At 45.7% G+C, this 15,564-nt stretch overlaps 1 long non-coding RNA gene across 1 annotated transcript; it reads left to right on the top strand.

Annotated features, from left to right (window-relative positions):
• The first annotated feature begins 13,295 nt into the window (after positions 1-13,295).
• LOC135559994 (uncharacterized) lies at positions 13,296-15,173 on the top strand. Its single transcript, XR_010458633.1, has 2 exons — positions 13,296-13,475; positions 13,591-15,173. It is a non-coding gene; the product is annotated as an uncharacterized LOC135559994 (long non-coding RNA).
• The last annotated feature ends 391 nt before the right edge of the window (positions 15,174-15,564 follow it).

Here is a 15,564-nt window from a genome sequence, read left to right on the forward strand (position 1 = left end):
GGGTCACCTGTGAGGTCCCAGCCGCTGTGGAAGGGTCACCTGGGTGTGAGGTCCCAGCCGCTGTGGAAGGGTCACCTGGGTGTGAGGTCCCAGCCGCTGTGGAAGGGTCACCTGGGTGTGAGGTCCCAGCCGCTGTGGAAGGGTCACCTGGGTGTGAGGTCACATCCAATGTAGGTCAGCGCAGTCTGAGGAAAATCACTTGGCCATATTACCTGTACTCGTGGAGTCATTCGTTCATCTTTCCACCTCTCATCCGTTCGTCATTCCACCCCTCATCCGTTCGTCTTTCCACCCCTCATCCGTTCTGCAGGCGGTTTGTTCATGCCGCTCCGAGCCGCTCTGTTCTGATGTTCCACCGGAGATCGAAGACCCTCCCCTCCCTCCTCGTCAGACCTGCGGTGTGTCGGGGCTAAAGCCGTCCCCTAGTGCAGCATGAAGTCCATGCTCAGAGTCCCACCCCCTAGCCCCGGATGACCATTGTTCCTCCTCTTCCTCCTCCTCCTCCTCAGTCCTACTGATCCTCAGACTCTCGTACGAAAGGTGAGAGAGAACCTGGGGAAGGAAAAAAACTAATTATGAGAAAATGAGAGGTTAGATTACATTCAGGAAGGAAAGGAAGAGACTGACCTTGTTATATCTCTCTCCTCCTCCCCTCTCCTCCTCTCACTCCTCTCTCTCTCTCTCTCTCCTCCCCTCTTTTCTTCCTCTCTCTATTCCACCCCCATCTCTCCCCTCCTCCCCCCTCTCTCTCGCCAGGCCTGTAGGACCTAAAGACTCCTCTCCCCTCCACCCTGACATTCAGAAGGCTGAAACCCTGTCTCGGCCCTGGGCCGGTGGATCAGGAAACGCCCAGGCTTCAGTCCCTGCTGTGTCTACTCTGGCCCCCTCCAGCCCCCCAGAAGCCTCCTCACCCAGCCCGCTGAACACCGGCCCTGGGACATGGGGTAAGATAGACCGAGACAGACAGACATAAACCCACTTCCCCAGCTCCCCATAACAGTGTTCTGCTGTGTTTCCTCTACCAGGCGTCCTGACAGGGAAGAGCTCAACGACAGCTAACGGCTCCAACACAGACACCAAGACACCTAAACCAGTAGGTTTAATATATGGAGACGGGATGAGGGATGTTATTGAGGGATGTGTGTTTATATTAATGTCTGTGTCTGTGTGCGTCTGTGTGCAGAGTAAACCCGACTACATCCCGAAGGAAGAGATCCTCAGAGAGCTTCAGGAGATAGAGGACAGTGTTAATGAGTTGGAGAGGAAAGGAGTGGACCTGGAAAAACAACTACGCTCCTGTGAAGAGGGTAAGACTCGGAGGGGAGAGGGTAAGACTCGGGGGAGAGGGTAAGACTCGGGGGGAGAGGGTAAGACTCGGGGGGGAGAGGGTAAGACTCGGGGGGAGAGGGTAAGACTCGGGGGGAGAGGGTAAGACTCGGGGGGAGAGGGTAAGACTCTGGGGGGGGGGAGAGGGTAAGACTCGGGGGAGAGGGGACTCGGGGGGAGAGACTCGGGGGGAGGTAAGGGTAAGACTCGGGGGGAGAGGGTAAGACTCGGGGGGAGAGGGTAAGACTCGGGGGGAGAGGGTAAGACTCGGGGGAGAGGGTAAGACTCGGGGGGAGAGGGTAAGACTCATGAGAGGGGAGGAGTGAAGGGGAGAGGGTAAGACTCGGGGGGAGAGGGTAAGACTCGCGCAGAGGGAGAGGGTAAGACTCGCGCAGAGGGAGAGGGTAAGACTCGCGCAGAGGGAGAGTGAAGAGGAGAGGGGAGCAGGGAGGGATGAAGAGGGTAAGACTCGCGCAGAGGGAGAGTGAGGAGGAAGGAGAGGGTGAGATTGAGAGAGGAGGACGGAGAGGGTGAGATTGAGAGTGAGGAGGACGGAGAGAGGGTGAGATTGATTGAGAGTGAGGAGGACGGAGAGGGTGAGATTGAGAGTGAGGAGGACGGAGAGGGTGAGATTGAGAGTGAGGAGGACGGAGAGGGTGAGATTGAGAGTGAGGAGGACGGAGAGGGTGAGATTGAGAGTGAGGAGGACGGAGAGGGTGAGATTGAGCGTGAGGAGGAGGGTGAGATTGAGAGTGAGGAGGGGAGGGGAGATTGAGCGTGAGGAGGAGGGAGGGAGGGGGAGATTGAGCGTGAGGAGGGAGGGGGGGAGATTGAGCAAGGAGGGACGAGGTGTAGATTGGGGTCGGTGTCGCCTGAGGGGATGTGACCTAAAAGTGAATTTCCACCAATTCTGGCTCTAATGAAGTCTCTGATAGCTTCCTGTCTCTGTGGGATTGACGGGCGGTAGGAGGAAATAAAGACAGCCCTGGTGGCTGGAGGGAGGGAGGGAGGAGGGATGGGATGGAGGGGGAGGAGAGGGAGAGGGGAGGGGGAGGAGGAGGAGATGGAGGGAGGGAGGGAGGAGAGGAGGAGGAGGAGGAGGAGGAGGAGGAGAGGGATGGATGGATGGAGGGGGAGAGTAGGGGAAATAGTGTCTTTAATATTTCTCAAGTGTTTCATGACCTTGAACTCTGTCAATATGTCTTTAATATCTTGAAGTCTGCTTTTAAATTCCACTGTGTTGGTAATCGTGTGTGTGTGTGTGTGTCAGAGGGAGAAGAGGACGTGGTGATGGATGACCTGATGGTGGAATGGTTCAACCTCATCAGAAACAAGCAGGTGTCCATGAGGAGAGAGTCTGAACTGGTCTACATGTGAGTCTCACATACATACACAGAACCACACACAGACATACACACACCGCATACACACACGCAGAACCACACGCAGACATGCACACACACAAGCAGAACCACATGTAGACATACACACACCGCACACACACACACGCAGAACCACATGCAGACACACACACACACACACACACACACACACACACACACACACACACAGAACCACAAAAATACAGACGGCAAATATTTCCTAGTCCTCTAACGTGTGTGTGTGTGTGCAGAGCGAAGACACAGGACTTGGAGGAACAGCAGCCCAGTGTAGAGCAGGAGCTGAGGAGACTCATGGACAAACCTGGTGAGTAGAGAGGAGGGGGGAGGTGAGGAGGGGGGTCAGACCTGGTGAGGAGAGGGGGGTCAGACCTGGTGAGGAGAGGGGGGACCTGGTGAGGAGAGGGGTCAGACCTGGTGAGGAGAGGGGGGGGGTCAGACCTGGTGAGGGAGAGGGGGCGGGGTCAGACCTGGTGAGGAGAGGGGGGTCCAGACCTGGTGAGGAGGGGGGGTGTTGGGGTCAGACCTGGTGAGGGGAGAGAGAGAGTGGGGGGGGTGTTGGGGTCAGACCTGGAGAGGAGAGAGAGTGGGGGGGTGCTGGGGTCAGACCTGGTGAGGAGAGAGAGTGGGGGGGGTGTTGGGGTCAGACCTGGTGAGGAGAGAGAGTGGGGGGTCAGACCTGGTGAGGAGAGAGAGTGGGGGGGGTGTTGGGGTCAGACCTGGTGAGGAGAGAGTGGGGGGGTCAGACCTGGTGAGAGAGAGAGTGGGGGGGTTCAGACCTGGTGAGGAGAGAGAGAGGGGGTGTGTGTTGTGGACAATGCAAAAGTTGCGTGTGTTGACACTGATCGTGTGTCGAGCCAACCCGGATCTGGTATCATGACCACAGCCTCAAGCCCATTACCATAACGCAACGTTAACTATTCATGAAAATCGCAAATGAAATGAAATCAATATACTAGCTCTCATGCTTAGGCTTTTGTTAACAACACTGTCATCTCAGATTTTCAAAAATATGCTTCTCTATCATAGCAAACTAGCATTAGCATTTAGCGTTAGCATTAGCAGGCAACATTTTCACAAAAACCAGCAAAAATATTCAATAAATCATTTACCTTTGAAGAACTTCGGATGTTTTCAATGAGGAGACTCTCAGTTAGATAGCAAATGTTCAGTTTTTCCTGAAAGATTTTTTGTGCAGGAGAAATCGGTCCGTTTGGTGCGTCACGTTTGGCTACCAAAAAAACCCGAAAATTAACTCCATAATATCGACTGAAACATGGCAAACGTTGTTTAGAACCAATCCTCAAGGTGTTTTTCACATATCTCTTCAATGATGTATCGTTCCTGGATGCGTCTCCTTCTGTATCGCATGGTAAAATGATTGCCACTGGGAATTACGCACCAATTTAGACAAAGGACACCGGACGGCCCCCTGGCAAATGTAGTCTCTTATGGCCAATCTTCCAATGATATGCCTACAAATACGTCACAATGCTGCAGACATCTTGGATGAACGGCAGAGCGCATAAGCTCGTTCACAGCATATTCACAGCCATATAAGGAGACGATAGTAAAACAGAGCGTCAAAAATCCTGCTCATTTCCTGTTTGAAGTTTCATCTTGGTTTCGCCTGTAAGATCAGTTCTGGGGCACTCACAGATAATATCTTTGCAGTTTTGAAAACATCAGTGTTTTCTTTCCAAAGCTGGCAATTATATGCATAGTCGAGCATCTTTTCGTGACAAAATATTGCGCTTAAAACGGGCACGTTTTTTTATCCAATAATGACATTAGCGCCCCCATAGGTTGAAGAGGTTAATGTGTGTGTTCACACTGATTGTGTGTTAATGTGTGTGTTCACACTTATTGTGTGTTAACCTGTTGCTTCTACTCGGGACGCTTGCGTCCCAACTAGAGCTCTGGAAATGCAAATGCGCTACGCTAAATGCTAATAGTATTAGTTAAAACTCAAAAGTTCATTAAAATACACATGCAGGGTATCGAATTAAAGCTACACTCGTTGTGAATCAAGGCAACAAGTCAGATTTTTAAAATGCTTTTCGGCGAAAGCATGAGAAGCTATTATCTGATAGCATGTAACACCCAAAAAGACCCACAGGGGACGTAAACAAAATAATTAGCATTTCGGCGTTACACAAACCGCACAATAAAATAGAAAACATTCATTACCTTTCACCATCTTCTTTGTTGGCACTCCTAGATGTCCCATAAACACTATTTGGGTCTTTATTTCGATTAAATCGGTCCATATAAAGCCTAGATATCGTTATATGTAGACTGTGTGATAAACGAAAAAAACATTGTTTCAAAACGTAACGTCATTTTTTAAAATTCAAAAAGTCGACGATAAACTTTCACAAAACACTTCAAAATATGTTTGTAATGCAACTTTAGGTATTAGTAAACGTTAATAAGCGATAAAATTCATCAGGAGGCGATGTAAAGATCATTAGCTGTCCGTCTGGAAAATGTCCGGCTAGAAACTGAAAATATCCGGTCCTAGACCATAGGAGATACGGTGCCCTGCATGTGTTTGACCAAGAAAAAAACTCGAAGGGAAATGACAAGACTCTTGGAAGCTGTAGGTACTGCAACCTCAGTCAATTAATTGTGGTTCACCTTTATCAATGGGTTCAAGAGCGATGGATATATTTTCCCATTTTCAGTGATCAGTTTTTCCTGTGTGTTCTGTGTAAACGTCTGAGTGTTTTCTAACAGACTGTGGCATGAGTAGCAGGGCGCTGAAATGTTGCGCGATTTTTAACAGAATGTTCAAAAAGTAGAGGGTCGACTTAAGAGGTTAATGTGTGTGTTCACACTGATTGTGTGTTAATGTGTGTGTTTACACTGATCGTGTGTTAATGTGTGTGTTCACACTGATTGTGTGTTAATGTGTGTGTTAATGTGTGTGTTAATGTGTGTGTTGTAATGTGTGTGTTCAATGTGTGTGTGTTCACACTGATCGTGTGTTAATGTGTGTGTTCACACTGATCGTGTTTTTAATAGAATGTTCAACGTGTAAAGTAGCTGTGTTAATGTGTGTGTTGACACTGATGTGTGTTCGAAGGGAAATGTGTGTGTTCACACTGATTGTGTTGTTAATGTGTGTGCATGGATATACACTGATCAGTTTTTCCTGTGTGTTAATGTGTAAAGCCACAGCAGTGATTTAACCAGTTTTAAACTTGAGTGTTTTCTGATCCACACAGTGTGTTAATGTGTGAAATGTTGCGATTTTTAACACTGATCTTAAGAGGTTAATGTGTGTGTTAATTGTGTGTTAATGTGTGTTTACACTGATTGTGTGTTAATGTGTGTTTCACACTGATTGTGTGTTAATGTGTGTGTTACACTGAATGTGTGTGTTTACACTGATCGTGTGTTTATGTGGGCAGAGGAAGACGTTGTGGGACCGTCGTAGAGAAGAGGAGTTGATGGTCAAGCTGGTGGAGATCGTCATGACAGAAACGCCATCATAGACGGACTGGACGATGACAGACTCAGGTAGGAGAGAGAGAGGGGGGGGGATGACACTCAGGTAGGGGAGAGAGGGGGGATGACACTCCGGTAGGAGAGAGAGAGAGGGGGGATGACACTCCGGTAGGAGAGAGAGAGAGAGAGGGGGATGACAGATTCAGGTAAGAGAGAGAGGGGGGGAGGACACTCAGGTAGGAGAGAGAGAGGGGGATGACAGACTCAGGTAGGAGAGAGAGAGAGAGGGGGGGATGACAGACTCAGGTAGGAGAGAGAGAGAGGGGAGCTGTCTTAATGTGAATGGCTCTCTGGGATTGTGTGTGTGTAGGTTAGTCATGCTGTGTCGTTAATCTTCTCTGTTCTGATCTCTCTTCAGGGAGGATGAGGAAGATGAGCAGCTCAATAAGATGATGAAGACCCTAGGTCAGTCCCTACACAACACATCTAGGATCAGTTTATCTTCTATAACCCTTATCAAACCCTAGGTCAGTCCCTACACAACACATCTAGGATCAGTTTCCCTTCTCTAACCCTTATCAGAACCAGCAAGGGAGAAAACTGAGCTGCTCTCAGTACACAGTTTCTGTGATTCTACACAGCTTGTTGTTTCTGTGATTCTACACAGCTTGTCGTTTCTGTGATTCTACACAGCTTGTCGTTTTCTGTGATACACACAGCTTGACGTTTCTGTGATTCTACACAGCTTGTCGTTTCTGTGATTCTACACAGCTTGACGTTTCTGTGAGCTTGTCGTTTCTGTGATTCTACACAGCTTGTCGTTTCTGTGATTCTACACAGCTTGTCGTTTCTGGATTCTACACAGATTCGACACAGCTTGACGTTTCTCACACAGCTTGTCGTTTCTCTGGGATTCGACACACAGCTTGACGTTTCTCTGGGATTCTACACAGCTTGTCGTTTCTCTGGGATTCGACACACACACATTCTACACAGCTTGTCGTTTCTCTGGGATTCTACACAGCTTGTCGTTTCTCTGGGATTCGACACACAGCTTGACGTTTCTCTGGGATTCGACACACAGCTTGACGTTTCTCTGGGATTCGACACACAGCTTGACGTTTCTCTGGGATTCGACACAGCTTGAGTTTCTCTGGGATTCGACACAGCAGCTTGACGTTTCTCTGGGATTCGACACACACACAGCTTGACGTTTCTCTGGGATTCGACACACAGCTTGACGTTTCTCTGGGATTCGACACACAGCTTGACGTTTCTCTGGGATTCGACACACAGCTTGACGTTTCTCTGGGATTCGACACAGCATGACGTTTCTCTGGGATTCGACACAGCTTGACGTTTCTCTGGGATTCGACACACAGCTTGACGTTTCTCTGGGATTCGACACAGCATGACGTTTCTCTGGGATTCGACACAGCTTGACGTTTCTCTGGGATTCGACACACAGCTTGAGGTTTCTCTGGGATTCGACACACAGCTTGACGTTTCTCTGGGATTCGACACAGCTTGACGTTTCTCTGGGATTCGACACACAGCTTGACGTTTCTCTGGGATTCGACACAGCAGACGACGTTTCTCTGGGATTCGACACAGCTTGACGTTCTCTCCGATTCTACAGTACATGAGGTGTCATCCTTCAGCTGCCTCTGACACATCTGATTCATTTAAGTTCTTTCACTTTCAAACTTTCATCCAATGGATGAGCCTACCGCTGTGTTTTATCACTTTCAAACTTTCATCCAATGGATGAGCCTACCGCTATGTTTTTCACTTTCAAACTTTCATCCAATGGATGAGCCTATGTTTTTCACTTTCAAACTTTCATCCAATGGATGAGCCTACCGCTGTTTTTTCACTTTGTATTGACTTTTAAATAGTCCAAATATGTGTGTTTTCATGGGGAAATGATGCATCTCATTTAATCTAATAGCTGCTAATGGAAAAGCGTCTAAAAATGTCCACCCCCTTTCATGTGGAAAATAAATCCTGTTTGGCCTGGTCTCTAACTGAGCTGATGAGTCTGATTGTGTAATAATGTCTGTGGTTAACGTAGCGGCTTCATTTGACCCTAAACTGACAGTCAGTCAGGAGTCCGTCCCATCTGTCATTCATCATGCTCTCTAACCCTCTGTATCTATGGAGAACCTCTCTAACCCTCTGTATCTATGGAGAACCTCTCTAACCCTCTGTATCTATGGAGAACCTCTCTAACCCTCTGTATCTATGGAGAACCTCTCTAACCCTCTGTATCCTATGGAGAACCTCTCTAACCCTCTGTATCCTATGGAGAACCTCGCTAACCCTCTGTATCTATGGAGAACCTCTCTAACCCTCTGTATTCTATGGAGAACCTCTCTAACCCTCTGTATCCTATAGAGAAGCTCTCTAACCCTCTGTATCTATGGAGAACCTCTCTAACCCTCTGTATCTATGGAGAACCTCTCTAACCCTCTGTATCTATGGAGAACCTCTCTAACCCTCTGTATCTATGGAGAACCTCTAACCCTCTGTATCTATGGAGAACCTCTAACCCTCTGTATCTATGGAGAACCTCTCTAACCCTCTGTATCTATGGAGAACCTACCTCTCTCTCTACCACTTCTCTCTCATCCCATCCCTCTCTCTCATCCTCATCCCATCCTCTCTCTCTCTCTCATCCCATCCTCTCTCTCTCTCATCTCATCCCATCTCATCATCCTCTCTCTCTCTCATCCCATCCATCTCTCTCTCTCTCTCATCCCATCCTCTCTCTCTCTCATCCCATCCTCTCTCTCTCTCTCTCATCCCATCCTCTCTCTCTCTCTTTCAGACACAAAGAAAGAAAAGAAGAAGAAGTCTAGCTTTAAGTTGTTTGGTAGGAACAAGAAGGAGGGATGATCCCACAGGGAGGAACTCTGGGACACACTGTTACCCTGCTTGAGATGTGGTTATCACTGTTACCCTGCTTGAGATGTGGTTATCACTGTTACCCTCCTGTGTGTGTGTGTCTGTATGTAATGTGTCTGTGTGTGTGGTTTGTTAATGTGGTTATCACTGTTTTGATTGTTGATGTATTGAAGTCTGTTATGTCTCTGGTTCATGTCTATAGTACCCTCCTGACATGGACCAGAGACCTGAAACCCAGTATAACACTACACCACACGGTGTCTGTATGTAATGTGTCTATAATATCCTCCTGACATGGACCAGAGACCTGAAACCCAGTATAACACTACACCACACGGTGTCTGTATGTAATGTGTCTATAATACCCTCCTGACATGGACCAGAGACCTGAAACCCAGTATAACACTACACCACACGGTGTCTGTATGTAATGTGTCTATAATACCCTCCTGACATGGACCAGAGACCTGAAACCCAGTATAACACTACACCACACGGTGTCTGTATGTAATGTGTCTATAATACCTCCTGACATGGACCAGAGACCTGAAACCCAGTATAACACTACACCACACGGTGTCTGTATGTAATGTGTCTATAATACCCCCTGACATGAACCAGAGACCTGAAACCCAGTATAACACTACACCACACGGTGTCTGTATGTAATGTGTCTATAATATCCTCCTGACATGGACCAGAGACCTGAAACCCAGTATAACACTACACCACACGGTGTCTGTATGTAATGTGTCTATAATACCCCCTGACATGGACCAGAGACCTGAAACCCAGTATAACACTACACCACACGGTGTCTGTATGTAATGTGTCTATAATATCCTCCTGACATGGACCAGAGACCTGAAACCCAGTATAACACTACACCACACGGTGTCTGTATGTAATGTGTCTATAATATCCTCCTGACATGGACCAGAGACCTGAAACCCAGTATAACACTACACCACACGGTGTCTGTATGTAATGTGTCTATAATACCCTCCTGACATGGACCAGAGACCTGAAACCCAGTATAACACTACACCACACGGTGTCTGTATGTAATGTGTCTATAATATCCTCCTGACATGGACCAGAGACCTGAAACCCAGTATAACACTACACCACACGGTGTCTGTATGTAATGTGTCTATAATACCCTCCTGACATGGACCAGAGACCTGAAACCCAGTATAACACTACACCACACGGTGTCTGTATGTAATGTGTCTATAATACCCTCCTGACATGGACCAGAGACCTGAAACCCAGTATAACACTACACCACACGGTGTCTGTATGTAATGTGTCTATAATACCCTCCTGACATGGACCAGAGACCTGAAACCCAGTATAACACTACACCACACGGTGTCTGTATGTAATGTGTCTATAATACCCTCCTGACATGGACCAGAGACCTGAAACCCAGTATAACACTACACCACACGGTGTCTGTATGTAATGTGTCTATAATACCCTCCTGACATGGACCAGAGACCTGAAACCCAGTATAACACTACACCACACGGTGTCTGTATGTAATGTGTCTATAATACCCTCCTGACATGAACCAGAGACCTGAAACCCAGTATAACACTACACCACACGGTGTCTGTATGTAATGTGTCTATAATACCCTCCTGACATGGACCAGAGACCTGAAACCCAGTATAACACTACACCACACGGTGTCTGTCTGTAATGTGTCTATAATACCCTCCTGACATGACCAGAGACCTGAAACCCAGTATAACACTACACCACACGGTGTCTGTATGTAATGTGTCTATAATACCCTCCTGACATGGACCAGAGACCTGAAACCCAGTATAACACTACACCACACGGTGTCTGTATGTAATGTGTCTATAATACCCTCCTGACATGGACCAGAGACCTGAAACCCAGTATAACACCACACCACACGGTGTCTGTATGTAATGTGTCTATAATACCCTCCTGACATGGACCAGAGACCTGAAACCCAGTATAACACCACACCACACGGTGTCTGTCTGTAATGTGTCTATAATACCCTCCTGACATGGACCAGAGACCTGAAACCCAGTATAACACTACACCACACGGTGTCTGTATGTAATGTGTCTATAATACCCCCTGACATGGACCAGAGACCTGAAACCCAGTATAACACTACACCACACGGTGTCTGTATGTAATGTGTCTATAATACCCTCCTGACATGGACCAGAGACCTGAAACCCAGTATAACACTGTTACACCACACGGTGTCTGTATGTAATGTGTTTATAATGTTAGTCTGACATGGACCAGAGACCTCAGATAACACTAGCTCTGTAACGGTGTTGTTCGTTTTATAATGTCTATAATACCCCTCCTGACATGGACTACACCCCATTGTTTATAATGTTATCACACTGTCCTCCTGATCAGAGCTGAAACCCAGTATAACACTACACCACACGGTGTCTTTATAATGTAATGTGTGTCATCAGATAAACCCAGTATAACACTACCACCCAGTGTCTATAATACCCTCCTGACACAGAGACCTGAAACCCAGTATAACACTACACCCAGATGTCAGATGTAATGTGTCTATAACACTACCCCTGACATGGACCAGAGCTGAAACCCAGTATGTCTATAATACCCTCCTGACATGAACCAGAGACCTGAAACCCTGAAACCCAGTCATAACACTACTTTTACACCACACGGTGTCTGTCTGAAAATGTGTCTATAATGCCTCCTGACATGGACCAGAGACCTGAAACCCAGTATAACACTACACCACACATTTAAAGTGTCTGTATGTAATGGTTGCCTATGAATCACAACCCAGTTATAACATGGACCACAGACATCCTGAAACCCAGTATAACACTACACCACACATCTGTCTGTAATGTGTCTATACATACCCTCCTGACATGGACCAGAGACCTGAAACCCAGTATAACACCACACGGTGCCAGTGACATCAATTCTGTTAAATGTGTGGTTATGTTAGCTGACATCAGATTCTGAAACCCAGTATAATGATCAGGTGTGTTAGTTAGTCTGAAACTCTGGTTCAGTCTATAATGACACCCAGTCACATCCACACTGTCCTCTGTGTCAAGCTGAAACCCAGTATAACACTACACCCAGCACATCAAGCTGAAACCCAGTATAACACTACACCCAGCACATCAAGCTGAAACCCAGTATAACACTACACCCAGCACATCAAGCTGAAACCCAGTATAACACTACACCCAGCACATCAAGCTGAAACCCAGTATAACACTACACCCAGCACATCCACACTGTGTGTGTGGTTAGTTAATCTGTATGATAGGGATTATATAGGGATTAGAAGATATCAAAGGAACTACGGCCTCACTGCCTAATAATGACTCAGTGCTAATGGCTTACATCACTCAACCGTGTGCCCTTTGCCCTCTGCTGTGTTTAAGTCACCCGTGTGCCCTTTGCCCTTTGCCCTCTGCTGTTTTTAAGTCACCCGTGTTTACAAGCTACAGAGAGAAGTTGTTTTGTTGAGGGGTCGGACAATTTATGACATACCCATCGTCACGTTTCTCTGTGCCTTCATCTGTCCCATGGGATGGTTTATCTCCTGACCCCGGATCAGATGTTAGCTCTGTAATCGCCCCCCTTAGTTAGTTTTTATAATGTTATGCCCTGACCCCAGATCAGATGTTAGCTCTGTAATCGCCCCCTTAGTTAGTTTTATAATGTTATGTCCTGACCCCAGATCAGATGTTAGCTCTGTAATCTCCCCTTAGTTAGTTTTATAATGTTATGTCCTGACCCCAGATCAGATGTTAGCTCTGTAATCGCCTCCCCTTAGTTAGTTTTATAATGTTATGTCCTGACCCCAGATCAGATGTTAGCTCCGTAATCGCCTCCCCTTAGTTAGTTTTATAATGTTATGTCCTGACCCCAGATCAGATGTTAGCTTAGTGACATCCTTATTCTTTTATAATGCAGCATTCCTGACCCCAGATCAGATGTTAGTTAATGCCTCCCCTTAGTATAAATGCTATGTCCTTAGCCAGATCAGTGTTTTAGCCTTAGTAAGAGCTCACATTCTGTTTAATGATTTGCCATTATGTGACATCACATTCTGTTATAATGATCAATGTGCCTTAGTGACATCATTCTGTTATAATGGTTGCCTTAGTGACATCACATTCTGTTATAATGTTATGACATCACATTCTGTTATAATGATCAGTGGTGCCTTAGTGACATCACATTCTGTTATAATGATCAGTGGTGCCTTAGTGACATCACATCCTGTTATAATGATCAGCGGTGCCTTAGTGACATCACATTCTGTTATAATGATCAGTGGTGCCTTAGTGACATCACATTCTGTTATAATGATCAGCGGTGCCTTAGTGACATCACATTCTGTTATAATGATCAGTGGTGCCTTAGTGACATCACATCCTGTTATAATGATCAGTGGTGCCTTAGTGACATCACATTCTGTTATAATGATCAGTGGTGCCTTAGTGACATCACATTCTGTTATAATGATCAGCGCGGTGCCTTAGTGACATCACATTCTGTTATAATGATCAGCGCGGTGCCTTAGTGACATCACATTCTGTTATAATGATCAGCGCGGTGCCTTAGTGACATCACATCCTGTTATAATGATCAGCGCGGTGCCTTAGTGACATCACATTCTGTTATAATGATCAGCGGTGCCTTAGTGACATCACATTCTGTTATAATGATCAGTGGTGCCTTAGTGACATCACATTCTGTTATAATGATCAGCGCGGTGCCTTAGTGACATCACATTCTTTTATAATGATCAGCGCGGTGCCTTAGTGACATCACATTCTGTTATAATGATCAGCGCGGTGCCTTAGTGACATCACATTCTGTTATAATGATCAGTGGTTGCCTTAGTGACATCACATTCTGTTATAATGATCAGTGGTGCCTTAGTGACATCACATTCTGTTATAATGATCAATGGTGCCTTAGTGACATCACATTCTGTTATAATGATCAGTGGTGCCTTAGTGACATCACATTCTGTTATAATGATCAGTGGTGCCTTAGTGACATCACATTCTGTTATAATGATCAGCGCGGTGCCTTAGTGACATCACATCCTGTTATAATGATCAGTGGTGCCTTAGTGACATCACATTCTGTTATAATGATCAGCGGTGCCTTAGTGACATCACATTCTGTTATAATGATCAGTGGTGCCTTAGTGACATCACATTCTGTTATAATGATCAGCGCGGTGCCTTAGTGACATCACATTCTTTTATAATGATCAGCGCGGTGCCTTAGTGACATCACATTCTGTTATAATGATCAGCGCGGTGCCTTAGTGACATCACATTCTGTTATAATGATCAGTGGTTGCCTTAGTGACATCACATTCTGTTATAATGATCAGTGGTGCCTTAGTGACATCACATTCTGTTATAATGATCAATGGTGCCTTAGTGACATCACATTCTGTTATAATGATCAGCGTGGTGCCTTAGTGACATCACATTCTGTTATAATGATCAGTGGTGCCTTAGTGACATCACATTCTGTTATAATGATCAATAGTGGAAAACAGAAATGTGGCCAGTTTTTGTCTCGTGGAGAAACCAGGAAATGGATGATTTGACCAGGAAATGAATGATTTGACCAGGAAATGAATGCGTGAATAATTTGATCCATATTGGATCTGAGCGTGAATGTGCTATTCAAAATGGTCAATACCTGTGTTGTCATTGAGGGGCAATTTGTTTTAGCCAACGACACTTTTAATAAATTACAATTAACTGTTTTTCTTTTTAGATGGTTGTGTCAGAATTGAGACATTTTATGAATCTGTATAATTTGTGGTTTTATCAGAATGGAGAGTTGTCTTTCTAATTCAACACACTGATATTGAAGGAGCTGTAATCAACTGTGGAAGGCAGACTACAGTCGGACCAAAACCACTAAAAGCGTGTAACTGCTCCTGTGTTCCCATGAGTCTCCCTGAATATACTGTCCTGTGTCTCTGCTGTTTATTCCTCATATCTCCTTTTTTTCTTCAATAAATTCAATAATGATGGAAAATGTTTTTGTCCTGGTTTTTAAATATTGTTCCTCACTGTGTGTGTGTGTGTGTGTACGTACAGTTGAATTTCGAAGTTTACATACACTTATGTTGGAGTTATTAAAACTTGTTTTTCAACCACTCCACACATTTCTTTTTAACAAACTATATTTTTGGCAAGACTGTTAGGACATCTACTTTGGGCATGACACAAGTCATTTTTCCAACAATTGTTTACAGACAGATTATTTCACTTATAATTCACTGATTCACAATCCCAGTGGGTCAGAAGTTTACATACACTAAGTTGACTGTGCCTTTAAACAGCTTGGAAAATTCCAGAAAATGATGTCATGGCTTTAGAAGCTTCTGATAGGCTAATTGACATAATTTGAGTCAATTGGAGGTTTA

Source organism: Oncorhynchus nerka, linkage group LG15 (genome assembly GCF_034236695.1).
Source record: "Oncorhynchus nerka isolate Pitt River linkage group LG15, Oner_Uvic_2.0, whole genome shotgun sequence".
Lineage (NCBI taxonomy): Eukaryota > Metazoa > Chordata > Actinopteri > Salmoniformes > Salmonidae > Oncorhynchus > Oncorhynchus nerka.